At 45.7% G+C, this 26,903-nt stretch overlaps 1 pseudogene; it reads right to left on the reverse strand.

The window, feature by feature from the left end:
* Nucleotides 1–17,408: 17,408 nt before the first annotated feature.
* Nucleotides 17,409–26,557, reverse strand: LOC112612885 (annotated as a pseudogene).
* Between the last annotated feature and the right edge of the window lie 346 nt (nt 26,558–26,903).

The following is a 26,903-nucleotide window of genomic DNA, read 5'->3' on the forward strand; positions in this document are numbered from 1 at the left end:
TAGTAGTCCTGTGTCAGCTAGACCCAGAAAAGCAGATGTGGGCCGAGCTGCCTGTTGGGTAAAGGGTAATAGTTTCATTTTACAAGAAAACTTACACCCTGAAAAATGTGACTCTTTATCTGCCCATAGTAGTAATACTCATGAAGCTTATGTAGCATTTCCTAAGGCACACAAACCAGGGCTGAATTCTAAAACAGCATCCTGGCTGGGCACAGTGGCTCATGCCTGTAATCCCAACATTCTGGGAGGCCAAGGCAGGCAAATCACTTGAGGTCAGGCATTCAAGACCAGCCTGGCCAACATGGCAAAATCCCGTCTCCACTAAAAAAAAAAAAAAAATTACAGGAGGGTGAGGCAGAGAATTGCTTGAACCTGGGAAGTGGAGGTTGCAATGAGTTGAGATCATGCAACTGCACTTCAGCCTGGGTGACAGAGTGAGACTTCGTCTCAGAACAAACAAACAAACAAACAAACAAAAATTAGCTGGGCAAGGTGATGCGTGCTTGTGGTCCCAGCTACTTGGGAAGCTGAGGGAAGAGAATTGCTTGAACCCAGGAGGCAGAGGTTGCAGTGAGCCAAGATTACACAACTGCACTCCAGCCTGGGTGACAGAGCAAGATTCTGTCTCAAAAAAATAAATATAAATATAAATATAAATATAAATATAATAAAACAGCATTCTGTGTCTCACGTCAATTCCTTGTAAAAGAACTAGCAGCGGCCGGGCACGGTGGCTGATGCCTGTAATCCCAATACTTGGGAGGCCAAAGCGGGTAAATCACCTGAGGTCGGGAGTTCAACACCAGCCTGACCAACATGGAGAAAACCGTCTCTACTAAAAATACAAAATTAGGCTGTAGTCCCAGTGACTTGGGCGGGTGAGGCAGGAGAATTGCTTGAACCCAGGAGGTGGAGGTTGCGGTGAGCTGAGATCGTGCCTTTGCACTATAGTCTGGGCAACAAGAGCGAAACTCCACCTAGAAGAAGAAGAAGAAAAAAAAAAAAAAAAAGCAGCATACCTGTTCAGGCCCAGCTCACTGGACTCTTATGTTGTAGAGGGCGACCTAAAGCAGAATCTCTGAAAAAGAGCATCAACAAGGACTTACCAAGGGACAAATCAATGGCTGACATCCTCTGAACCTGATGGTGAGGTGTGCCTCAATGCTGTCTTCCTTGATGCCAAGATCGCCTCAGGGCAGCTTACGAATCTAGGTGAATAGAGACAATCCCATTCTTCTCTGTACAGGGTTATCTGAGGTCCTGTTCACACCAATCATCAACAACAAGCATCAAACATAAGTCATTGAATATTACGCATGAGATTTCTCTCTGCAGGTGACAGATGTGAAAGCCACCAAAAACTGTACACTTGGTATCACCACTCAGTAATGATAGCATTAATAACAGCAACTGACATTTACTGAGGACTAGTGTGTCAGAAGTAGCTCTGGTAGCTTTACATATACGTGCTCACTTATCATAACCATCCTTCCCAATAGCTATCATTACCTCTATCTAATAATCTATGAACCTATCTATTGAGATAGGGTCTCACTCTGTTGCCCGGGTTTAAGTGCAATGGCATAATCACAGCACTCTGTAGCCTAGACCTTCCGGGCTCAAGTGATCGCTCCCACCTCAGCCTCCTGAATAGCTGGGACCACAGGTGTGCATCATCAAGCCTTATTATTTTATTATTATTATTGTTATTTTGAGACAGAGTCCTACTGTTGTCCAGGCTGAAGTGCAGTGGCATGATCTTGATCACTGCACCCTCTGCCTCCCAGGTTCAAGCGATTATCAGGCCTCAGCCTCCTGAGTAGCTGGGATTACAGGCATGCACAACAATGCCTGGCTAATTTTTATTTATTTATTTATTTATTTATTTGGCAGAGTCTTGCTCTGCCGCCCAGGCTGGAGCGCAGTGGCGTGATATCCGCTCACTGCAAGCTCTGCCCCCTGCGTTCATGCCATTCTCCTGCCTCAGCCTCCCGGGTAGCTGGGACTACAGGTGCCCGCCACCACGCCCGGCTAATTTTTTTGTATTTTTAGTATAGATGGGGTTTCACCATGTTAGCCAGGATGGTCTCAATCTCCTGACCTAGTGATCCGCCCACCTCGGCCTCCCAAAGTGCCGGGATTACAGGCATGAGCCACCGCGCCTGGCCGATGCCTGGCTAATTTTAGAGACAGGGTTTCGCTATGTTGGCCAGGCTGGTCTCGAACTCCCGTCCTCAAGTGATTCTCCCACTTCAGCCCCCGAAGTAGCTGGGACTACAGGTGCACACCACTGGGTCCGGCTACTTTTTTGTATTTTTAGTAGAGACAGGGTTTCACCAGGTTGCCTAGGCTGGTTTCAAACTCCTGGGCTCAAACAATCCTCCCACCTTGGCCTCCCAAAGTGCTGGGATAATAAGCATGAGCCACCATGCCTGGCCCATTACCTCTATTTAATACTGAAAAAAACCTACATTCAAATAATCCTAGTAATTGGTCTGATATTTGATCCTACAGCCTGATCTCCTGTGGATGCTGTTACCCCCGAGGATGACCAGAAGACAGTTCAGACCTGCACAGAACAATTCAGCAGTCACCAGCCACGTGTTATTGATAACTTCATTATGTACCTAAGATGACTGAAGAACAGAATTTAAAATATTCAAAAGATGGCCAGGCACAGTGGCTCACAAGTGTAATCTCAGTACTTTGGGAGGCTGAGGCAGGCAGATCACCTGACGCCAGGAGTTCAAGACCAGCCTGGCCAACACAGCAAAATCCCATCTCTGCTAAAAATACAAAAATTAGCTGGGCATGGTAGCACGTGACTGTAATCCCAGCTACTCAGGAGGCTGAGGCAGGAGAATTGCTTGATCCCGGGAGGCAGAGATTGCAGTGAGCCGATATCACGCCACTGCACTCCAGCCTGGGACATAGAGTGAGGCTCCGTCTCAGAATAAAAGAAAATAGAGCCGGGTGCAGTGGCTCGCGCCTGTAATCCCAGCACTTTGGGAGGCTGAGGTGATGAATCACAGGTCAGGAGATCGAGACCATGCTGCCTAACACAATGAAACCCTGACTCTACTAAAAATACAAAAAAATTAGCTGAGCGTGACAGCATGCACCTGCAGTCCCAGCTACTAGGGAGGCTGAGGCAGGAGAATTGTTTGAACCTGGGAGGCGGAGGTTGCAGTGAGCCAAGATCACGCCACTGCTCTCTAGCCTGGGAGACAGCGAGACTCCATCTCAAAAAAAAAAAAAAAGAAAAGAAAAGAAAATATAGACAATAAAGAGAGTGGCCTTGAGCTGACGCCATATTCTGGGGACCCAAAAGACCACTGTGGGCCACTACCAAAGTGGAAGCTTATGGTAGTCAGGTGGCAGATGGTGACTTAACACTTGTACTTACCATCCTGGCTAACACGGTGAAACCCCGTCTCTACTAAGAAATACAAAAAATAGCCGGGCGAGGTGGCAGCGCCTGTAGTCCCAGCTACTCGGGAGGCTGAGGCCGGAGAATGGCGTGAACCCAGGAGGCGGAGCTTGCAGTGAGCTGAGATCCGGCCACTGCACTCCAGCCTGGGCGACAGCGCGAGACTCCGTCTCAAAAAAAAAAAAAAAAAAAAAAAAACACTTGTACTTATTGAGGGCCCAGTTGAACTATGGACCCCTTCCATGATTATTTCCCCAGTTCCTGAATATATAATTGAAATACATGAATTTCTGGGTACTAGCAGCATCCCTAAAATTGGCTATCTGATTAGTAAGGCGAGGAACATTATGGTAGAAAACGAAAACTAAAGGCATTCGGAATTCCCCATCCCCTAAGATAATAAAGTAGAAGTGAAACCTTCCTGTGGAACTGCAAAGAATAATGTCACCATAAAGGACTTGAAAGACCCCAGGGTCATGAAACTCACTACATCTTCATTATCATTAAACATACTACTCCGCCTTGTGCAGAAGTCACATGGATCTTGGAGAATGACTGGACTACCATAAACTTAATCACATGGTCACCCCAATTGTAGCTGTTGTCCTTTTTACTTGTGGGGGGGAGCAGAGTCTCACTCTGTTACCCAGGCTGGAGTGCAGTGGTACAATCTTGGCTCACTGCAACCTCCGCCTCCTGGGTTCAAGCAATTCTCCTGCCTTAGCCTTCCGAGTAGGTGGGACTACAGCGTGTGCCACCACGAGTGGCTAAGTTTTGTATTTTTAGTAAAGATGGGGTTTCACTATATGGGCTAGGCTGGTTTTGAACTCCTGATCTCAAGTGATTTGCCCGCCTTGGCCTCCCAAGGTGCTGGGATTACAGGTGTGAGCCACCGGGCCTGGCCAGCTGTTGTTCTAAATGTAGTATCTTTACTGAAAAGAATGAACACAACAGTTGGCACTTGGTATACAACTAATGTAGATAATCGCCTTATCTCTATGCCAATTTGAAAAAACAGCCAGAATTGGCCGGGTGCGGTGGTTCACGCCTGTAATCCCAGCACTTTGGGAGGCCGAGGCGGGTGGATCACGAGGTCAGGAGATCGAGATCATCCTGGCTAACGTGGTGAAATCTCGTCTCTACTAAAAATACAAAAAAAAGAAAAAAAAAATTAGCTGGGCATGGTGGCGGGCGCCTGTAGTCCCAGCTACTCGGGAGGCTGAGGCAGGAGAATGGTATGAACCTGGGAGGAGGAGCTTGCGGTGAGCCGAGATTTCGCCACTGCACTCCAGCCTGGGTGACAGAGCAAGACTCTGTCTCAAAAAAGAAAAAAGAAAAAACAGCTACAATCACTCATGGCCTCCAGACTGCATAAATTCTCCTTTCTGTTCACTTCCAAAATATAGTCCTCAATGTTCCTGACATTCCAAAAATCATCACACTGGTTGTGTAGATTTTTTTTTTTTTTTTTGAGACAGAGTCTCACTCTTGTCGCCCAGGCTGGGGTGACAAGTAGCATGATCTCTGTTCACTGCAGCCTCCACCACTGTAGCTGTTGTTCTTTTTTTTTTTTTTCTGAGATGGAACATTCCAACATTATCTTGTACATTTCTTGCACTGTTTAGCTCATGAATGTAATCATATATGTGATCTAAGGACTTCTGGGTTTCTGCTGTTTTTGAAAAGTTTCTCAGGGCCAGGTGTGGTGGCTCACACCTGTAATCCCAGCACTTTGGGAGGCTGATGCAGGTGGATCACCTGAGGTCAGAAGTTCAAAACCAGTCGGGAGCGGTGGCTCACGCCTGTAACCCCAGCACTCTGGGAGGCCAAGGCGGGTGGATCACAAGGTCAGGAGATCGAGACCATCCTGGCTAACATGCTGAAACCCCATCTCTACTAAAAATACAAAAAATTAGCTCGGTGTGGTAGCACATGCCTGTATTCCCAGCTACTCAGGAGACTGAGGCAGGAGAATCACTTGAACCCGGGAGGCGGAGGGGTGGAGGTTGCAGTGAGTGGAGATTATACCATTCCACTCCAGCCTGGGCGACAATGTGAGACTCCATCTCAAAAAAAAAAAAAATCTCATTACTTCTTTCAGTAATTTCCCATTTGCTTTTTCTATTCTCTCATTCTAGAATGCCTTGTAGCTGGATATTGAAACTTTTTGCTTAACTCATATGTTATTTAATTTACATCCTTTCCAGCACTCTTCTTTTTAAACTGAATCCTGTGAAAAATTCCTTAACTTAATCTTTGAGATCTTTCTTCTTTTTGAATTTGAGTAGTTATTGCTATGAATTTCCCTCCTGGCACTGCTTTCACTGTATCTGTCCATTCAGGCTGCTATAACAAAATACCACAGGCTGGTGGTTAATAAACAACACGAATTTATTTCTCCCAGTTCTGGAAATTAGGTCAAAGATCAAGGTACAGTCAGATTCAGTATCAGGTGAAGGCCCTTTTCCTGGTTCACAGACAGCCATCTTCTTGAAGTAACCACATACAGAAGTGGCATAGGATCTCTTTGGGGTGTCTTCCGTGAGGGGATAATCCCATTCTGCAGAGCCCTCATGACCTCATCACGTCCCAAAGTTCCCAGCTCCTAATACAATCACTTTGGGAGTTAAGATGTCAACATATGCAAGTTTGAGGAGACAAAAATTTAGACCACAGCAACATCTCATAAATTTTGGTATGCCATGTCTTCGTTTTCATTTTTCTCAAGATGTTTTCCAATTTCCCTTGTGGTTTCTTGCTTCACCCACTGGTTGGTAAAGAGTGTGTTGCTTATAATAAAACATATTTGTGGGCTGGGCTTGGTGGCTCATGCCGGTAATCCCAGCACTTTGGGAGGCCAAGGCGGGAGGATTATCTGAGGTCGAGAGTTAGAGACCAGCCTGACCAACATAGAGAAACCCTGTCTGTACTAAAAATACAAAAAATTAGCTGGGTGTGGTGGTGGCACATGCCTGTAATCCCAGCTACTCAGGAGGCTAAGGTGGGAAAATCACTTGAACTCAGGAGGCAGAGGTTGCAGTGAGCCGAGGTCGCAGAACTGCACACCAGCCTGGGCAACAAGAGCAAAACTCCATCTCAAAATCCAACCAACAAACAAACAAAAAAAACAAACAAAAATTCATATTTGTGAATTTTCCAGTTTTCCTTCTGCTTTTCACTTCTTGTTTCATTCTATGTGTTTGGAAATGGTACTTTGTATTTCAGTCTTCCACATTTCATTAAGACTTGTTTTGTGGCCTAACATATGGTTTCTCCTGGAAACTATTCCACATATGCTTGAGGAAAATGTGTTCTCTTCTGTTGTTGGGTGGGTTGTGCCTGTTAGAGCCAACTTGTCCTCTTTCCTTTTTGATATTATTGGGTGGCTGTCCTACCTATTAAATTGAAAGTGGTACATTGAGGTCTCCAATTGTTATGCAGAACTGTCTATTTTTCCCTTTAATTTTGCCAATATTTACTTCATGTATTTTAGGCTCTGATGTTTGATACATATGTTTACACATTTTTTATCTTCTTGATGAATTTTACCTTCTATTAATATGTACTGTCATTCACTGTCTCTTCTATCAGCTTTTGACATCAAGTTTACTTTGTCTGATATTAGTGCATCCAGCCAAGTTCTCTTTAGGTTACTGTTTGCATGGAATTATCTTTTTCCATTATTTAACTTTCAACCTTTTTTGTCTTTAGATCTAAAGTGAAGGACAGTTGGGCATGGTAGCTCACACCCGTAATCCCAGCACTTTGGAAGGCCTGGGCAGGTGGATCACCTGAGGTCAGGAGTTCGAGACCAGCCTGGTCAACATGGTGAAACCCTTTCTCTACTAAAAATACAAAAATTAGCTGGGCGTCGTGGTGGGCACCTGTAATCCCAGTTACTCGGGATACTGATGCAGGGAGAATTGCTTGAACCCAGAAGGTGGAGGTTTCAGTGAACCGAGATCTCACCATTGCACTCCAGCCTGGGCGACAGAGTGAGACTGCATCTCAAAAACAAACAAACAAACAAAAAACCAAACCAAAATAAACAGTGAAAGAAAATATACAGTTGGATTATGTATTTTAATCCATTTTGCCAAATAATGCCCTTAGATTGGAGAAGTTAACTCATAAACCCTTCATATAATTACCAATAAAAAAGACTTACTTTGCCACTTTGTTACTTGTTTTTTTTTTTTTTTTTTTTGAGACGGAGTCTCGCGCTGTGTCACCCAGGCTGGAGTGCAGTGGCGCCATCTCGGCTCACTGCAAGCTCCGCCTCCCAGGTTCACGCCATTCTCCTGCCTCAGCCTCCGAGTGGCTGGGACTACAGGCGCCCGCCACCACGCCCGGCTAGTCTTTTGTATTTTTAGTAGAGACGGGGTTTCACCATGTTAGCCAGGATGGTCTCGATCTCCTGACCTCGTGATCCACCCGCCTCGGCCTCCCAAAGTGCTGGGATTACAGGCTTGAGCCACCGCGCCCGGCCGCCACTTTGTTACTTGTTTTCTGTATGTCTTACAGCTTTTTTGTCCGTCATTTTCGAAATTACTGCTTTTTTTGTTAATTTTTTTGTAGTGATGTATTTTTTTCTTCTCATTTTGTGTATATTCTATTGATATTTTCTCTGTATTTACCATGGGGATTAAATATAACATCCTAACATCCTAACATCCACTGCACGGTCCACTTTTCCAGGCCTCACTCCTCTCCCATGCTATTCTTACTACAATAGAGGGAAAATTCTACTTAGGGGAATTTTAAAAGCAATTAAACTTTTCAACCACAGAAACTGAGAGGCCACAAGCCGTCATGGACAGTAAGACACATGGAAAGGCAATCTCATTTTCATGCCAGGGACAAAGAAGGGAGGCGGGACTACTATCCCCAGCCCTGGAAACTCTGTTTTCTAACTTGGCCAAAGGAGAAGTCAAATCAGAGTGGCTGTTCAGGTGCAGCATACTGTGGGGGTATTCTACACAGGTCCCTGGGCAGAACACACAGCCAGCCTTCCCACATCGCTGGGATATGCCCTTTGGGACTTCCCAATTCTGGATGGGCAGTATTCTCTTTTTTTTTTTTTTTTTTTTTTGAGACGGAGTCTCGCTCTGCCGCCCAGGCTGGAGTGCAGTGGCCGGATCTCAGCTCACTGCAAGCTCCGCCTCCCGGGTTCACGCCATTCTCCTGTCTCAGCCTCCCGAGTAGCTGGGACTACAGGCGCCCTCCACCTCGCCCGGCTAGTTTTCTGTATTTTTTAGTAGAGACGGGGTTTCACCGTGTCGGCCAGGATGGTCTCGATCTCCTGACCTCGTGATCCGCCCGTCTCAGCCTCCCAAAGTGCTGGGATTACAGGCTTGAGCCACCGCGCCCGGCCGGGCAGTATTCTTGACTGTTTGTAGAACAGAAGCAAACCTGGGTTTAAGATTCCATCTAGTGCTAAAAAGGAGGCAGTGACCTAGGGAAATTTTAAAGAAAGGAAATCATTTTGGGAGGCCGACACAGGCAGATGGCTTGAGCTCAGGAGACCAGCCTGGACAACATGATGAAAACCTGTCTCTACTAAAAAGTACAAAAAGTAGCCAGATACTGAGGTGGGAGGATTGCTTCAAGCCTCAAAATAATAAAGGTTATATATGACAAACCCACATCCAACATCATACTGAACAGGGAAAAACTGAAAGTCTTTCCTCTGAGATCTCGAATGAACAAGGATGTCCAGTTTTACCACTTTTATTCAACATAACACTAGAAGTTCTAGCCAGAGCAATTAGGCAAGAGGAACAAATAAAGGGCATCCCAACTAAAAAAGCCAAATTAGCCTTGTTTGCCAATGACATGACCTTTTTCTCCTTAGAAACAGGGTCTCCCTCTGTTGCCCAGGCTGGAGTGCAGCTGTGATCACAGCTCACTGCAGCCTTGATCTCCTGGGCTCAAGTGATACTCCTGCCTCAGCCTCCCGAATAGCTAGAACCACAGGCATGTGTGACAATGCTAACTTTTCTTTTTTTTTTTTCTTTTTTGGAGATTAGGGGCAGAGGGGTCCTCAATATATTACCCAGGTTGGCCTTGAACTCCTGATTTCAACTGATCCTCTTGTTTTGACCTCCTAAAGTGCTGGGATTACAGGCATGAGCCATCATGCTCAGCTGACACAATCTTATATTTAGAAAAACCTAAAGACTCCACCAAAAACCTGTTAGAACTGATGAACGAATTCAGTAAAGGTTCAGGACACAAAATCAACATACAAAAAATCAGTTGCATTTATATACGCCAATGGTGAACAATCTAAAAAAGAAATCAAGGAAGTAATCGCATTTACAATAGCTGCAAAGACTATAAAATGCCAGCACCAGGCAGACGACTCACAATTGTTTTTTTTTTTTTTTTTGAGACGGAGTCTCGCACTGTGTCACCCAGGCTGGAGTGCAGTGGCGCGATCTCGGCTCACTGCAAGCTCCGCCTCCCAGGTTCAGGCCATTCTCCTGCCTCAGCCTCCGAGTAGCTGGGACTACAGGCGCCCGCCACCACGCCCGGCTAGTTTTTTGTATTTTTAGTAGAGACGGGGTTTCACCATGTTAGCCAGGATGGTCTCGATCTCCTGACCTCGTGATCCGCCCGCCTCGGCCTCCCAAAGTGCTGGGATTACAGGCTTGAGCCACCGCGCCCGGCTCGACTCACAATTGTAATCCCAGAATTCTGGGAGGCTGAGGTGGGAGGACTGCTTGAGCCCAGCAGTTCAAGACCAGCCTGGGCAACATGGCACGGCTCGGTCTCTATTAAAAAAAAAAAAAAATTAGCCACGCATTGATGGCACACACCTGTAGATCCGGCTACTCAAAAGAGGCTGAGGCAGGAGGACCCCTTGAGCCCAGGAGTTCAAGGCTGCTGCATGAGCTACGATTGCACCACTGTACTCCAGCCTGGGCAACAAAATGAGATTCCATCTATGAAAAAAAGAGAAAATAAAAAGTAACTAAAAGTGTGAAGGAGCTATACAAGGAAAACTGTAACACACTGATGAAACAAACTGTAGAGGATACAGAAAAAAATGGAAAGATATCCCATGCTTCTGGATTAGAAGAATATTGTTAAAATGACAATACTACCCAAAGCAATTTACAATTAAGAGAAACCCTTATCAAAATACCAATGACATTCATCACAAAAATAGAAAAAAAATCCTAAAATTTATATGCAACCACAAAAGACTTCAAACAGCCAAACAAATACTGACCAAAAAGAACAAAGCTGGAATCATCACGCTGCCTGACTTCAAAATACACTGCAAAGCTATCATAACCAAAACACACACACACACACACACACACACACACACACAGATCAATGGAGGAGAACAGAGAACCTAAATACAAATCTACACATTTACAGACAACTCATTTTCAACAAAGGCACCAAAAGCATACAATGGGAAAATAACAGTCTTTTCAATAAATGCTGCTGGGAAAACTGAATAACCATATGCAGAATAAAACTAGATGCCATCTCTCAGCATAAAAAAAATAAAGTCAAAACAGATTAAAGACTTACATTTAACACCTGAAACTATAAAACTAGTAGAGGAAGACACTGGGGAAACAATCCAGGACATTGGTCTGGATAAAGATTTCTTTGGAAGACCTCAAAAGCACAGGCAATAAGAGCAAAAATAAACATATCAGATTACATCAAGCTAAAAAGCTTCTCCACAGCAAAAGAAACAATCAACAAAGCAAAGAGACAATCTACAGTATGGGAGAAAATATTTACAAACTATCCACCTGGGATTAATAATCAGAATATATAAGGAACTCAAACTTGATAACGAAAAAAAATCCAATAAAAAAATCGGCAAAAGGTCAGAATAGATGTTTCTCAAAAAAAAAAAAAAAAAAAAAAAAAAAAAAAAAAAAAAAAAAAAAAGACATACAAATGGCCAAAAGGTATATGAAAAAATGCTCAACATCACTAATCATCAGAGAAATACAAATCACACATAACCACAATGAGATACCATCTCACCTCATTTAGAGTGGCTTTTAGAAAAAGGACAGGGAATAACAAATGCTGATGAGGATGTGGTGAAAAGTTAACCCTTATATGCAGTTAGTGGGAATGTAAATTAGTACAGCCACTACAGAGAACAATATTAAGGTGTGGTGGTTCATGCCTGTAATCCCAAAACTTGAGGCTGTGGTGGGAGATCACCTGAGACCAGGAGTTCCAAACCAGCCTGGGCAACACAGCAAGACCTGTCTGTATACACATGCACACACAAAACACCTGTCTGAACCTGGCAAGACCTGTCTGCGCGTGCACATACACACACACCCACACACACAACCGGTCAGGGACAGTGGCTCATGCCTGTAATCCCAGCTCTTTAGGAGGCCAAGGCAGGCAGATCACTTGAGATCAGGTGTTTGAGACCAGCCTGGCCAACATGGTGAAACTGTCTCTACTGAAAATACAAAAATTAGCTGGGCATGGTGGCATGCACCTGTAGTCCCAGCTACTCCAGAGGCTGAGGTAGGAGAATTGCTTGAACCCGGGAGGTGGATGTTGCAGTGAACCAAGATCGTGCCACCACACTCCAGCCTGAGTGACAGAGTGAGACTCTGTCTCAAAAAATCAAACAAACAAACAAAAAAACTTAGCCAGGTGTATTAGTGGAGGCCTATAATCCTGGCTACTCAGGAAGCTGAGGTGGGAGGATCACCTGAGCCCAGGAAGTCAAGGCTGCAGTGAGCCATGATTATGCCATGGCACTCTAGTCTGGGTGACACAGCAAGACTACCTCAAAAACAAAAACAAAGTATGGGGGTTTCTCAAAAAATTAAAAATAGAACTACCATCTGATCTGGAATTCTATTGGCTATATATCCAAAAGAAAGGAAATCGGCCGGGCGCGGTGGCTCAAGCCTGTAATCCCAGCACTTTGGGAGGCCGAGGCGGGTGGATCACGAGGTCAGGAGATCGAGACTATCCTGGCTAACATGGTGAAACCCCGTCTCTACTAAAAATACAAAAAACTAGCCGGGCGTGGTGGTGGGCGCCTGTAGTCTCAGCTACTTGGGAGGCTGAGGCGGGAGAATGGCGTGAACCCGGGAGGCGGAGCTTGCAGTGAGCCGAGACCACGCCACTGCACTCCAGCCTGGGAGACACAGCGAGACTCCGTCTCAAAAAAAAAAAAAAAAAAAAAAAAAAACAAAAGAAAGGAAATCAATATATTTGAAGAGATATATCCGCACTCCCTTGTTTACCGCAGCACTACTCACGATAGCCAAAATATGGAATCAACCAAACTGGTCGATAATGAAGGAATTAATAAAAAAAAAATACGGTATATATAGACAGTGGATTACTATTCAGCCATAAAGAAGAATGAAATCCTGTCATTTGCAGCAACTGGATAGAACTGGAGGTCATCATGAAAGTGAAATAAGCCAAGCACAGCAGACAAATACCCCATATTCTCACACATGGGAGCTAAAAAAGTGGATCTCATGAGCATAGAGTACAGACTGGTGGTTACTAGAGGCCAGAAGTGTAGGAAGGAGACAGGAATAGAGGTTGATTAGGCTGCATGAGGTGGCTCATGCCTGTAATCCCAGCACTTTGGGAGGCCAAGGCGGGCGGATCACCTGAGATCAGGAGTTCGAGACCAACCTGGCCAATATGGTAAAACCCCGTCTCTACTAAAACTACAAAAATTAGCCAGGCATGGTGGTGCACCCCTTAATCCTAGCTACTCGGGAGGCTGAGGCAGGACAATCACTGGAACCTGGGAGGAGACAGAGGTTGCAGTGAGCCAAGATCATCCCACTGCATTCCATTCCAGACTGGGTGACAGCAAGACTCCATCTCCAAAAAAAAAAAAAAAAAAAAAAAGAGAGGTTGATTCCTGGGTAAAATATACAGTTAGAAGAAATAAGAACTGGTGTCCAATAGATCAGTAGGGTGACTACACTTAACACTCATCTATCATACATTTCAACCCAGCTAAGAGAATAACGATGTTTCTACAATAAAGATAAATATTGGCCGGGCGCAGTGGCTCATGCCTGTAATCCCAGCACTTTGGGAGGCCGAGGCGGGCGGATCCCCTGAGGTTGGGAGTTCAAGACCAGCCTGTCATCTATCATACATTTCAACCCAGCTAAGAGAATAACTTGATGTTTCTACAATAAAGATAAATATTGGCCGGGCGCAGTGGCTCATGCCTGTAATCCCAGCACTTTGGGAGGCCAAGGCGGGCGGATCCCCTGAGGTTGGGAGTTCAAGACCAGCCCGACCAACATGGAGAAACCCCGTCTCTACTAAAAACACAAAAAATTAGCCAGGCGTGGTGGCGCATGCCTGTAATCCCAGCTACTTGGGAGGCCGAGGCAGGAGAATCACTTGAACCCAGGAGGCGGAGGTTGCGGTGAGCTGAGATCACGCCACTGTATTCCAGCCTGGGGAAAAAGAGCGAAACTCTAGCTTAAAAAAAAAAAAAAAAAAGATAAATATTTAAGGTGACAGATATCCTACTTAACCTGATTTGATTATGTGAATGTATCAAATTATTACATGTACTCTGAAAATATGTTCATCTATTATGAGTCAAAAAAATTTTTTCTGGATTGTAAAATATGGTGTGGGAGATTCTGGGGCCACCAAGTCTGTGGGTAAAGGTATTCCCTTGTCTGGATCATGTAAAGACATCCCTGCAATATGTCACTTCAGGTTATTTCACCTAATACCGCCTACCACTAAAAAGGAGCAATGAGCCATGACTATGCCCTTGCACTCCAGCCTGGGTGATCCAGCAAGACTCTGTCTCAAAAAAGAAAAAAAAAACCCAGTATAGAGGTTTCTCAAAAACTACCATGTATAGACCTCTTGAATTTTGGAGGCAACATATACATTTGCAGGTGCTTTAACGAGCCCACACAGTTACCTGTAAGGATTCTAGTTTCAACTGTAGGCAAGAGCAATTTCAGGCAGCACCGCAAGCTTCCCAAGCACTTGGTTCACCTAATCCAGCAGACCCAATGATACTTAACATGTCCATGTTAAATAGCATGTTATTTATTGGAAGACTGTGGCATGTACCAACAGAAGATGTAGAGTACAGCCCTCTGGTATTCCAGAGTCAACCCACGTCCTCTTGTGCAGATTAACTGTTTTTTTTTTTTTTTTTTTTGAGAAAGAGGTTGTGATTTGCCACTAGCACATGATAAGAGAACGAACAACTAATCATGGGACATGAAGTAACTAAGGCAGAACTGAGTAATTTGAGATTTTCTGGTCCCCAAAGCATGAAGTACATACTGTCACCTATTATCAAACAATGGTTGTCAGCTTCTCCTCTGGACCCAATTCTAAGTTTGTAGGAAATCGCATGAAATAACGGAATATTTACACACACCATGAGAATCCAATCAGAAATATCTGATTGTATGACTTTCTAAGTGAGTGTGACTCTCTGAAAGTCAATATAATAGACAATAATAACTGTTCTAGGTAAAAAAGACACTGAAGACACTAACAATTGCAATGTAAAACTCTTGAATGGATCTTAGATCCAAAAACACCCAAGAGCATACGTTGAATCAATGCGGAGAACTTCACTTATTACGCAAAGCAGACATTAGATGACATTTTTATTCAAGTGAAATACTAGCACTGTGGTTTTAGTATGACAGTGTCTTTTAGGAGGTGCATTACCAAGTATTTAAAGGTTAAGCATCACGTGTACAATTCATGCTCAATTTACACTCAAATTGTTCACCATAAGATTTGCCTAAGGAGAAAGAAAAAAAAACACAATGCTAAAAAATTAAGTAAATCTGCTATGTCTGCGTATGTCAGATGTTCAAGCTTTCCTTAGGATCAAATTTTTCAGGAAAAAAATATAAAAACTACACTTAGTCCAAACATGCTCTTAATAACAATAAATCATATAGATACTAGATATTTTATTACAGTGATACTAGAAAAATATCCTGATTATAATAACAAATAATTCTAGTGTCAGTGTAATAAAGCCTCCATCCTTTCTTCCTGGTTCCTAGAGGCCCCTGTTTTGAAGCTCTGTGGGGAAGTACAGACCTAAGAACTTCAGATGAAGAGAATAGTTGAGTATTATGGCCTTCCTTTTTTCTTTTTTCTGAGACAGTTTCGCTCTTGTGGCCCAGGCTGGAGTGCAGTGGCAGGATCTCGGCTCAATGCAACCTCCGCCTCCCGGGTTCAAGCGATTCTCCTGCCTCAGCCTCTGGAGTAGCTATGTAAGATACAATATATTTCTCTGAATTTCTCTTCAAAAGTTCAGCCTGTTAACTTCCTTGTTCTTTGTTCTCAAACTCAGCTTTCCTGTTCTCCATGCCTCTTTGCCTCTAGTTACTGTAAACAACCTTCCTGTCCGCTCTAATCAATAACTCACCTCTGTTCCCTTGGCTACCCATTCTGCACCTATTCCACTCTCGAAACCGCACGTCCCACCATCGTGACTCACACATCACCCTACCCTTCCTTATTTGGGGAAAATATTCAATAGGGTCAGTTTAGATTGTGCGGTCCGACCCTAACCCATGGGGGAGTGACACAGAGGTAGGGACCCTGTCTTAGAAATGAAAACCCCTTCCCCTCCCTTATGCAGTGTACTCTCGCCATCGCTCCATCCATGAGACTCACCCTTCTATAGCAGTAAATTGCGTTGCTGAGAAAACTTTTGCCTGAGTGCTGGTTTCACTTTGCAGCACCAAGCATTTTATTTTTTTATCTCCAACAGCTGGGATTACAGGGGCCCGCCACCACGCCCAGCTAATTTTTGTATTTTTAGTAGAGACAGGGTTTTACCATGTTGGCCAGGCTGGTCTTGAAATCCTGACCTCAGGTGATCTGCCTGCCTCTGCCTCCCAAAGTGCTACAATTACAGGTGTGAGCCACTGCGTCTGGCCGGGCTTTCTTAAGTAGAAAGGCTTGCAGCTGGTAACAACTAGAAAAAAAATAACCTGCAAGAAAATAAAAATAAAAAACTAAAGGCTTACAGTCTACATGTGTTCATATTTACATACAAAAATAGGCACACTCTAAACAACTATACGTTTTTTCCAGCTGAATGTAATGTGTCAAAAATAAGTGGCGAGTGGATCACTTGAGGTCAGCAGCTTGAGACCAGCCTGGCCAACATGGTGAAACACCGTCTCTACCAAAAATATAAAAAATTAGCTGGGTGTGGTGGTGCACGCCCAGAATCCCAGCTACTAGGAGGCTGTGGCAGGTGAATCATGTTATAAATAAAGTTTCAGTGCCACAAAAAAAAATAGTACTCGAATATAAAATTTTCTTTTCTCAGCAAGGCAATTTCCTTCTATACAAGGGTGTGCCCTCACAGATGGAGCAATGGTGAGCGCACACCAGGACAAGGGAGGGGAACGGGTTCTTACTCTTGAGGAATGTGGCCCCTGCCGGTGTGTCGTTCCCCTATGGCTAGGGTTAGACCCCACAGGTTAAACTAATTCCGATTAGCTAATTTAAAGAGAGTGACGGGGTGAATGGCTTGGTGGGAAAAATGGTTGTAACAGAGCAGTAAATTGGAATGAGTCAGGGTGGAAAATGAGTCAGGGCGGAGCAGATAATAGAAATGAGTCTGGCTGGAGCAGGTAACCAGAATGAGTCAGGGTGGAGCAGGTGATGGAAAAAGGTTGCTTTACGGGGAAGTTTAAAAGTAGATGGCAAAGAATTAAACATAGTGACATACTGATTCTTTAGAAAAAAATTTAAAGCTCGTATCTAACAATCACTTGAACCCGTGAGGTGAAAGTTGCAGTGAGCCAACATCGTGCCACCGCACTCCAGTGTGGGTGACAGAATAAGACTCCAAAAGAAAAAAAAAAAAGTAAAGGACATCAAGACAACGCCAGATTCTCAGATATTTTTTAGCAAATGAATGGAAGTCACAGCCCTCTTGAAACCATTTTTCTGCCGGTGCTCACCAGGTACACGCCCGAAAAGCCAGGTTCCGGACGCGGGACGTTGCGGCGCCAGAGCCAACCTCACTAGAACGATAGAAATCCTTTTCCTTTCGGAAAGAAAAAAACTCACAAAGGTTGCTTTCCAAGCTTTTCAAGAGGGGAGCACAGCGGATGAAAGCACTCAAGAAAACACCCCGCGGAGGCGGGACAGACTCACTTCCCGACGGGGCTCCTGACGGGGATAGACGGAGTGTGCGGCCTCTCGGAACTGGCCAGAAGCCGCACCGGGAGGGCCGACGGCCAGTGAAACAAGGCGGATCCGAGAGGCTCCTGGGCGACCGCGCCCAGTCCTTCCTTTGCCGCCCCCCTGCTAGCTCCAGGACCCCCAAGCAGGTGGAACTCACCACAGGCCGAGTGGATTCCACCAGGATAAAGGCGAAATGGCACTGACCATGCGGAACCACAGCCGGCAAAGATGGCGGTGGCGCGCTGACGTCACTTCCGCTCCGAGCCTCCGGCCGGGTGGGGCTCCTGGACTTAAGTTTCAGCCACGTAGGACCTGATCGAACACAGAAATTCTAGTTTCCTTAATCGTGGGTGCGGACGGGCCTGGGGTTGGCTCAGGGAGCGGGATGCAGAAACAGGATCAGAGAAAAAGATGAGGTTAGAACCGGGCCTCTGGAGGGAACTGTGGGCGAGGGGTGGGGCCCGTACTTGGGGGCGATTTAGAGGTGGGAGCCGGCCTAGCCCGCCTTTCAGGTGGCCAGAAGGGCTGGAAGGGCGGGGATGGGGGATAGGACGCACCCCAGAGGATGCTCCTCCAAAGCTAATCCCAGGCGGGCTCGGTGGCCTTCCAGCACTTTGGGAGGCAGGTGGATAGCTTGAATCCAAGAGTTCCAGACCAGCCTGAGCAAAATAGCAAGACTGTGTCTTTTTTTTTCTTTTTTTGAGACAGAGTTTCGCTCTTGTTGCCCAGGCCCGCACTCGGCTGGACCCTGTCTCTATTAAAATATATATATATGGCCAGGCGCCGTGGCTCATGCCTGTAATCCCCGCACTTTGGGAGGCCGAGGCGGGCGGATCACCTGAGGTCGGGAGTTTGACACCTGCCTGGCCAACATGGTGAAACCCCATCTCTACTAAAAATACAAAAATTAGCTGGGTGTGGTGGCGGGCGCCTGTAATCTCAGCTACTCAGGAGGCTGAAGCAGGAGAATCGCTTGAACTCGGGAGGCGGAGGTTGCGGTGAGCCGAGATTGTGCCACTGCACTCCAGTCTGGGGGACAAGAGCGAGACTTGGTCTCAAAAAATGTGTGTGTGTGTGTGTGTGTGTCTATGTAAAGCTTTTTTGTATGCCACTCCTCATGTTCCTGGAGCCTTTCCATGAATCTTCTATATTGATAAACCTGCCAGTGATAGACCAGTGAATGGCATGGTCTATCTCTTCTATTCAGTCATTCTTTCTGTGTGCCTTTACTTTTTCTTTTTTTTTTTTCCTTTTCAGACGGAGTCTCCCTCTGTCCACCAGGCTGGAGTGCAATGGTGCAGTCTCGTCTCACTGCAAGCTCCGCCTCCCGGGTTCACGCCATTCTCCTGCCTCAGCCTCCCGAATACCTGGGACTACAGGTGCCCGCCACCACACCAGGCTAATTTTTTTGTGTTTTTAGTAGATACAGGGTTTCACTGTGTTAGCCAGGATGGTCTCAATCTCCTGACCTTGTGATCCACCCGCCTCGGCCTCCCAAAGTGCTGGGATTACAGGCGTGAGCCACCGCACCCAGCATATTTTTTCATTCTTTATTTTGTAGAACCTCCTGTTTCCATTGTGTTTTCTTTTTACTTTTTTTTTTTTTTTTTTTGAGACGAAGTCTCACTCTGTCGCCCGGGCTGGAGCAGTGGTGCGATCTCAGCTCACTGCAACCTCCGTCTCCGGGGTGCAAGCGATTCTCCTGCCTCAGCCTCCCAAGTAGCTGGGATTACAGGTGGCTGCCACTACACCCAGCTAATGTTTTCTATTTTTAGTAGAGAGGGTGTTTCACCATGTTGGCCAGGCTGGTCTCAAACTCCTGACCTTGTGATTTGCGTAACTCAGCCAGGCAGGACGCTGGGAGTATAGGTGAAGGGGGCCAGCCCCTACACACCTGTGGGTGTTTCTCGTCAGGTGGGACAAGAGACTGAGAAAATAAATAAGACACAAAGTATAGAGAAAGAACAATGGACCCAGGGGACCGGCACTCAGCATCTGGAGGACCCGCACCAGCACTGGTCTCTCAGTTCCCTCAGTATTTATTGATTACCATTTTCACTATCTCAGCAAGGGGAATGCGGGAGGAGAATAGGGTGATAGTGGGGAGAAGGTCAGCAAGAAAACATGTGAGCAAAGGAATCTGTGTCACAAATACGTTCAAGGGAAGGTACTATGCCTGGATGGGCACGTAGGCCAGATTTATGCTTCTCTCCACCCAAATATCTCAGTGTAGTAAAGAATAACAGAGCAGCGTTGCCACCAGCATGTCTCGCCTCTATCCACAACGCAGTTTTCTCCTATCTCAGAATAGAACAAATGTACAATCGAGTTTTATACCAAGTCATTCCATTCCCAGGGGCATGCAGGAGACGGAGGCCTTCCTCTTTTACTAATCCTCCTCAGCACAGACCCTTCATGGATGTCAAGCTGGGGGACAGTCAGGTCTTTCCCGTCCCACGAGGCCATATCTCAGGCTGTCTCAGTGGGGAGAAATGTTGCACAATACCCGGCTTTGGCAGAGGTCCCTGTGGCTTTTCGCAGTGCATGGTGCCCCTGGTTAATCGAGAATGGAGAATGGCGATGACTTTTACCCAGCATACTGCCTGTAAACATACTGTTAACAAGGTACATCCTGCACAGCCCTAGATCCCTTAAACCTCGATTCCATACAAAATATGTTTCTGCCGGGCGCGGTGGCTCAAGTCTGTAATCCCAGCACTTTGGGAGGCCGAGGCGGGCGGATCACGAGGTCAGGAGATCGAGACCATCCTGGCTAACATGGTGAAACCCCGTCTCTACTAAAAATACAAAAAACTAGCCGGGCGTGGTGGCGGGCGCCTGTAGTCCCAGCTACTCGGAGGCTGAGGCAGGAGAATGGCCTGAACCTGGGAGGCGGAGCTTGCAGTGAGCCGAGATCGCGCCACTGCACTCCAGCCTCCCAGGTTCAGGCCATTCTCCTGCCTCAGCCTCCGAGTATATGTTTCTGTGAGCACAAGGTTGGAGCTAAAGTTACAGATTAACAGCATTCAAGGCAAAACAATTGTTCAGGGTACAGATCAAAATGGAGTTTCTTATGTCTTCCTTTTCTACATAGACACAGTAACAGTCTGATCTCTTTTCCCTACAATAGGCATGAGCAACTGCGCATGGCCACATTTTCAATCAAATAATACTTTTCTATATAAATCTTGATTTTTTTTTTGTCCTCATCAAGTATGTATTTCTGGCTGGGCACGTTGGCTCATGCCTGTAATCCCAGCACTTTGGGAGGCCAATATGGGAGGATCGTTTGAGGCCAGGAGTTGGAGACCAGCCTGAGCAACACAGCAAAAACTTTTTTTAAAAAAATTCCTTTTTTTGGCCAGGCGCGGTGGCTCAAGCCTGTAATCCCAGCGCTTTGGGAGGCCGAGACGGGCGGATCACGAGGTCAGGAGATCGAGACCATCCTGGCTAACACGGTGAAACCCCGTCTCTATTAAGAAATACAAAAAACTAGCTGGGCGAGGTGGCGGGCGCCTGTAGTCCCAGCTACTTGGGAGGCTGAGGCCGGAGAATGGCGTGAACCCGGGAGGCGGAGCTTGCAGTGAGCTGAGATCCGGCCACTGCACTCCAGCCTGGGTGACAGAGCGAGACTCCGTCTCAAAAAAAAAAAAAAAAAAAAAAAGAAAATATGTATTTCTATTGTTATTTTTCTGATCTTACCACATGGGCCAGGACCATATTTCCTACGTTGTAAAATAGCACTAATACCAGACATTCTCCCCAAGTTTATTCAGAAATGTAACATAATCCCAATTAAAATACCAAAACTTTTTCTGGAGTTAGGTACATTGATACTAAAAGTTTATATGGAAGAAGAAAATCTGATAATAAGCAAGAAAACAAAAACAAGGCCGGGCACTGTGGCTCATGCCTGTAATCACAGCACTTTGGGAGGCTGAGGCAGGCAGATCACAAGGTCAGGAGATCAAGACCATCCTGGCCAACATGGTGAAACCGTGTCTCTACTAAAAATACAAAAATTAGCTGGTCATGGTGGCACACACCTGTAGTCCCAACTACTCGGGAGGCTGAGGCAGGATAATCACTTGAACCCGGGAGGCGGAGGTTGCAGTGAGCTGAGATCACGCCATTGCACCCCAGCCTGGGACAGAGGGAGACTGTGTTAAAAAAAAAAAAAAAAAGAAAGAAAGAAAACAAAAACAAAAGCACTGATGAGCAACAGATATTAAAACATACTATTGACAGTTTTCACCCAAGACAAAGAATTAAATTATTTTAAAATAAATAAAAAAATACTATAAAGTCTCTATAATTAAAACTATGTGGTACTAGTGCATGAAGCAGAAACAGACTAATAAAATATCTATAAATAGACCCAAGAACATGTAGAAATTTGGTTCATAAATGTGGTATTTTGCTGGGTGTGGTAGCTCACCCCTGTAATACTAGCACTTTGGTAAGTCAAGGCAGGAGGATCGCTTGAGATCAGGAGTTCAAAACCAGCCTGGCCAACATGGTGAAACCTCGTCTCTACTAAAAATACAAAAAATAGGCTTGGCACAGTGGCTCACACTTGTAATCCCAGTACTTTGAGAGGCCGAGGTGGGCGAATCACCTGAGGTCGGGAGTTCGAGACCAGCCTGACCAACATGGAGAAACCCCGTCTCTACTAAAAATACAAAAGTAACCGGGTGTGGTGTCACGTGCCTGTAATCCCACCTACTCGGGAGGCTGAGGCAGGAGAATTGCTTCAACCCAGGAAGCAGAGGTTGTAGTGAGCCGAGATTGCGCCATTGCACTCTAGCCTGGGCAACAAGAGTGAAACTCCGTTTAAAAAAAAAAAAGTGTTGTTTCAGATCGATAGACTAAAAAATGCCATTTGTAATGTAAAGTCTAAGACAGTTGGTTAGCCATCAGAGAAAAGATGAAATTAAATCTATACTTCACAGCATATACAACAATATACTCCAAATGGACTAGTGATCTAAATGTGAAAAATAAAACCATACATGTATGTAAGGTGTTCAAGTTATTTCTTGGATGAGTAAGGAAAAAGATGTAACTACAAGGCAGCAATAGCATACAAGCTTTACTTGGGATGTGCTTTGACAGGTTAGCAGTGGGGGAGGGAGCAAACAGCAAGAGAGTATTCACAGGCTTCTACCTGTGGGTCGCTTCTCAGAAAGGGTGGAAAGGAAGAGAGACTCCCAGAGGAGAAAGGGAATCAAAGAGGGTGCTTATAAATAACTAAATGATGATACTCACCAGACTGGCAGCATATCTTCCAGTTAAAAAACTCTGAAGGGCCGGCGAGGTGGCTCACACCTATAATCCCAGCACTTTGGGAGAGCAGCGGGGCAGATTACGAGGACAGGTGTTTGAGACCAGCCTGACCAAAATGGTGAAACCCCATCTCTACTAAAAAATACAAAAATTAGCCAGGCATGGTGGCGTGCGCCTGTAATCCCAGCGACTCAGAAAGCTGAGGCAGGAGAATCACTCGAAGCTGGGAGCCGGAAGTTGCAGTGAGTTGAGATCTTGCCACTGCACTCCAGCCTGGGCAACAGAGTGAGACTCCGTCTCAAAAAAACAAACAAACAAAAAACCAAAACCAAAAACAAAACAAATAAAAAATAAAAAGCTCTGTAGGACAGCAGGGGGATGGGGTTTTCAAAGAAGGTACACTTGAAATGGCTAAAAATAAGCTCGTTCAGGCTATGTTTCAAACAATCAAGTGTGTTAAAATTGCAGTTGGGCAGGGATTGGCTATTGTGAATACTAGTGAGATAAACATTGGTGTACAAATATTTCTTTGAGCACCTGCTCTCAACACTTTTGGATATATATGCCAAAGTGGAATGTCTGGATCATATGATAATTCTGTTTAATTTTTTTGTTTGTTTGTTTGAGATAGGGTCTCACTCTGTTGTCTAGGCTGGAACGCAGTGACATGATCATGGATCACTGCAGTCCTTAACCTACTGAACTCAGGTAATCCTCCCACCTTAGCCTCTCAAGTAGCAGGGATTACAAGTGCATGCCACCACCATGCTTGGCTGACTTAAAAAAATTTTTTTGTAAAGATGAAATCTCACCATATGCCCAGGCTGGTCTTGAACTCCTAGTCTCAAGGAATCCCCTGCCCTGAGCCTCCCAAAGTGCTGGGATTACAGGTGTGAGACATCACATCCAGCAAGGTTTTGGTTTTCATTTTCATGATGTTTAGTGATGTTGAGCATCTTTTCGTGAGCATCATTTCCTGTGCTTATTGGCCATCTGTGTATCTTCTTTGGTGATACTATTCAAGTCCTTTTTCTGTATTTGAATTGAGTTTTGTTGTTGTTACTCTTGGGTTCTAGAAATTTTAAAAAGAAACTCTGAATATTTGTCTCCAGTCAGATACAGGACTTGCAAATATTTTCTCCCATTTGTAGATTGTCTTTCCACTCTCTTGTTATTATGCTTTGAAGCACAAAATTTGTATTGATTAGGTTTAACTCATAATTTTTCTTTTTTTTTTTTTTTTTTTTTTTTTTTTGAGACGGAGTCTCGCTCTGTCGCCCAGGCTGGAGTGTAGTGGCCAGATCTCGGCTCACCGCAAGCTCCGCCTCCCGGGTTTACGCCATTCTCCTGCCTCAGCCTCCCGAGTAGCGGGGACTACAGGCGCCCGCCACCTCGCCCGGCTAGTTTTTTGTATTTTTTAGTAGAGACAGGGTTTCACCGTGTCAGCCAGGATGGTCTCGATCTCCTGACCTCGTGATCCGCCCGTCTTGGCCTCCCAAAGTGCTGAGATTACAGGCTTGAGCCACCGCGCCCGGCCGGTTTAACTCATAATTTTTCTTGTGTTGCCTGTATGGTTGATGACATAACTAAGAAGTCATTTCCAATTCCAGTATCATGAAGCTTTCTCACCTATGTTTCCTTCTAATAGTTTTCCAGCTCTAGCTCTTACACTACACTTAGGTTTTTGATCCATTTTTAAAAAATCATGCCACATTATTATTATTATTATTATTTTTTTTTTTTTTTTTTTTTTTGAGACGGTGTCTCGCTGTGTCGCCCAGGCTGGAGTGCAGTGGCGCGATCTCGGCTCACTGCAAGCTCCGCCTCCCGGGTTCACGCCATTCTCCCGCCTCAGCCTCCGAGTAGCTGGGACTACAGGCGCCCGCCACCACGCCCGGCTAGTTTTTTTTTTGTATTTTTAGTAGAGACGGGGTTTCACCATGTTAGCCAGGATGGTCTCGATCTCCTGACCTCGTGATCCACCCGCCTCGGCCTCCCAAAGTGCTGGGATTACAGGCTTGAGCCACCGCGCCCGGCCGCCACATTATTATTAAGACAGAGGCTTGCTCTGTCACCCAGGCTGGAGTGCAGTGGCACGATCTCAGCTCGCTGCAACCTCTGCATTCCAGGTTCAAGTGATTCTCCTGCCTCAGCCTCCTGAGTAGCTGGGATTACAGGTGCACGCCACCATGCCCGGCTACTTTTTGTATTTCTTTTTAGTAAAGACAGGGCTTCACCATGTTGGTCAGGCTGGTCTTGAACACCTGACCTCGTGATCCACCCACCTCGGCCTCCCAAAGTGCTGAGATTACAGGCGCATGCCACCACGCCTGGCTACTTTTTGTATTTCTTTTTAGTAGGGACAGGACTTCACCATGTTGGTCAGGCTGGTCTTGAACGCCTGACCTCGTGATCCACCCACCTCGGCCTCCCAAAGTGCTGGGATTACAGGAGTGAGCCACTGTGCCCAGCCATGCCACATTATTTTAAATTACATATGAAGATCTAAAATGTCACTCGGGGACCATTTCATCCACTCAAGACTCTGTTTGGCCACCAGTCTTTTGTCTATCTCTTCTGCAATGGTGAGGCGGATACCCTTTCCTTGGGGAAGAGAAATCCGTGGTCTGTGGCCCTTGCCAGTGACAAAAATGTTGGAAAGTAGAGTGGCAAAGCTGTTGCCATTGGCATCTTTCACGTGAACCACGTTGAAAGATCGAGGGTGCTACTCTGTTGTTGATCATGTCCATTCTTCCCAGGTTACCACTTCCAGTCAGCATACACAGGTTACCAGTGTCAATCTTTTTTTTTTTTTTTTTTTTGAGACGGAGTCTCGCTCTGTCGCCAGGTTGGAGTGCAGTGGCCGGATCTCAGCTCACTGCAAGCTCCGCCTCCCGGGTTCACGCCATTCTTCTGCCTCAGCCTCCCGAGTAGCTGGGACTACAGGCGCCCGCCACCTCGCCCAGCTAGTTTTTTGTATTTTTTTAGTAGAGACGGGGTTTCACCGTGTTAGCCAGGATGGTCTCGATCTCCTGACCTCGTGATCCGCCCATCTCGGCCTCCCAGAGTGCTGGGATTACAGGCTTGAGCCACCGCGCCCGGCCACCAGTGTCAATCTTGATGAAATCAGTAATCTTGCCAGTCTCCAAATCAATCTGAATGGTATCATTCACCTTGATACAGGGATCAGGGTAGCAGATGGCGTGAGCATCATGAGTCAGCAGATGAGGGATTCCTTTTGTGCCCACAAAGATTCTTCTCAGTTTGCAAAACTTGTACTTGACTTCCTCAGGTGTAGTACGTTGTACAGCAAAGTGACCCTTGGTGTCACAGGTCAGATGGAAATTCTCTCCCATCTTGTCAATGTTGATAACATCCATGAATCCAGTGGGGTATATCAGTTCAGACCTTGCCATCGATCTTAACGAACGGCTGCATGAAAATCTTCTTTACTTCATCTCCTGTCAGGGCATACTTAGGTCTGTTCCTTAGGAAAATGATGAGGGGGAGACACTTTCTCAACTTGTGGGGACCGGTGGATGGATGAGGAACAAACACACTGGTCAATTTATGCAACATTCAATGCTTTGGAGCTGCTACCCCCTTCAGATGCCTCTTGGGACCACAGGCCATGGCTGCATTAGGCAAGGAAAGTGCTCTTGATCCTTTTTTTTTTTAGACGAAGTTTTGCTCTTGTTGCCCAGGTTGGAGTGCAAGGCGCTATCTCAGCTCACTGCAACCTCCGCCTCCCCGGTTCAAGCAATTCTCCTGCCTCAGCCTCAAGAGTAGCTGAGATTACAGGTGCCCTCCACCACACCCGGTTAATTTTTGTATTTTTAGTAGAGGCGGGGTTTCACCATATTGGCCAGGCTGGTCTTGAACTCCTCACCTTGTGATTCACCTGCCTCGGCGTCTCAAAGTGCTGGGATTACAGGCGTGGACCACCGTGCCCGGCCTTGATCCATTTTAAGTTCATTTT

The sequence above is a fragment of the Theropithecus gelada genome, chromosome 19, assembly GCF_003255815.1.
Source record: "Theropithecus gelada isolate Dixy chromosome 19, Tgel_1.0, whole genome shotgun sequence".
Taxonomy (NCBI): domain Eukaryota; kingdom Metazoa; phylum Chordata; class Mammalia; order Primates; family Cercopithecidae; genus Theropithecus; species Theropithecus gelada.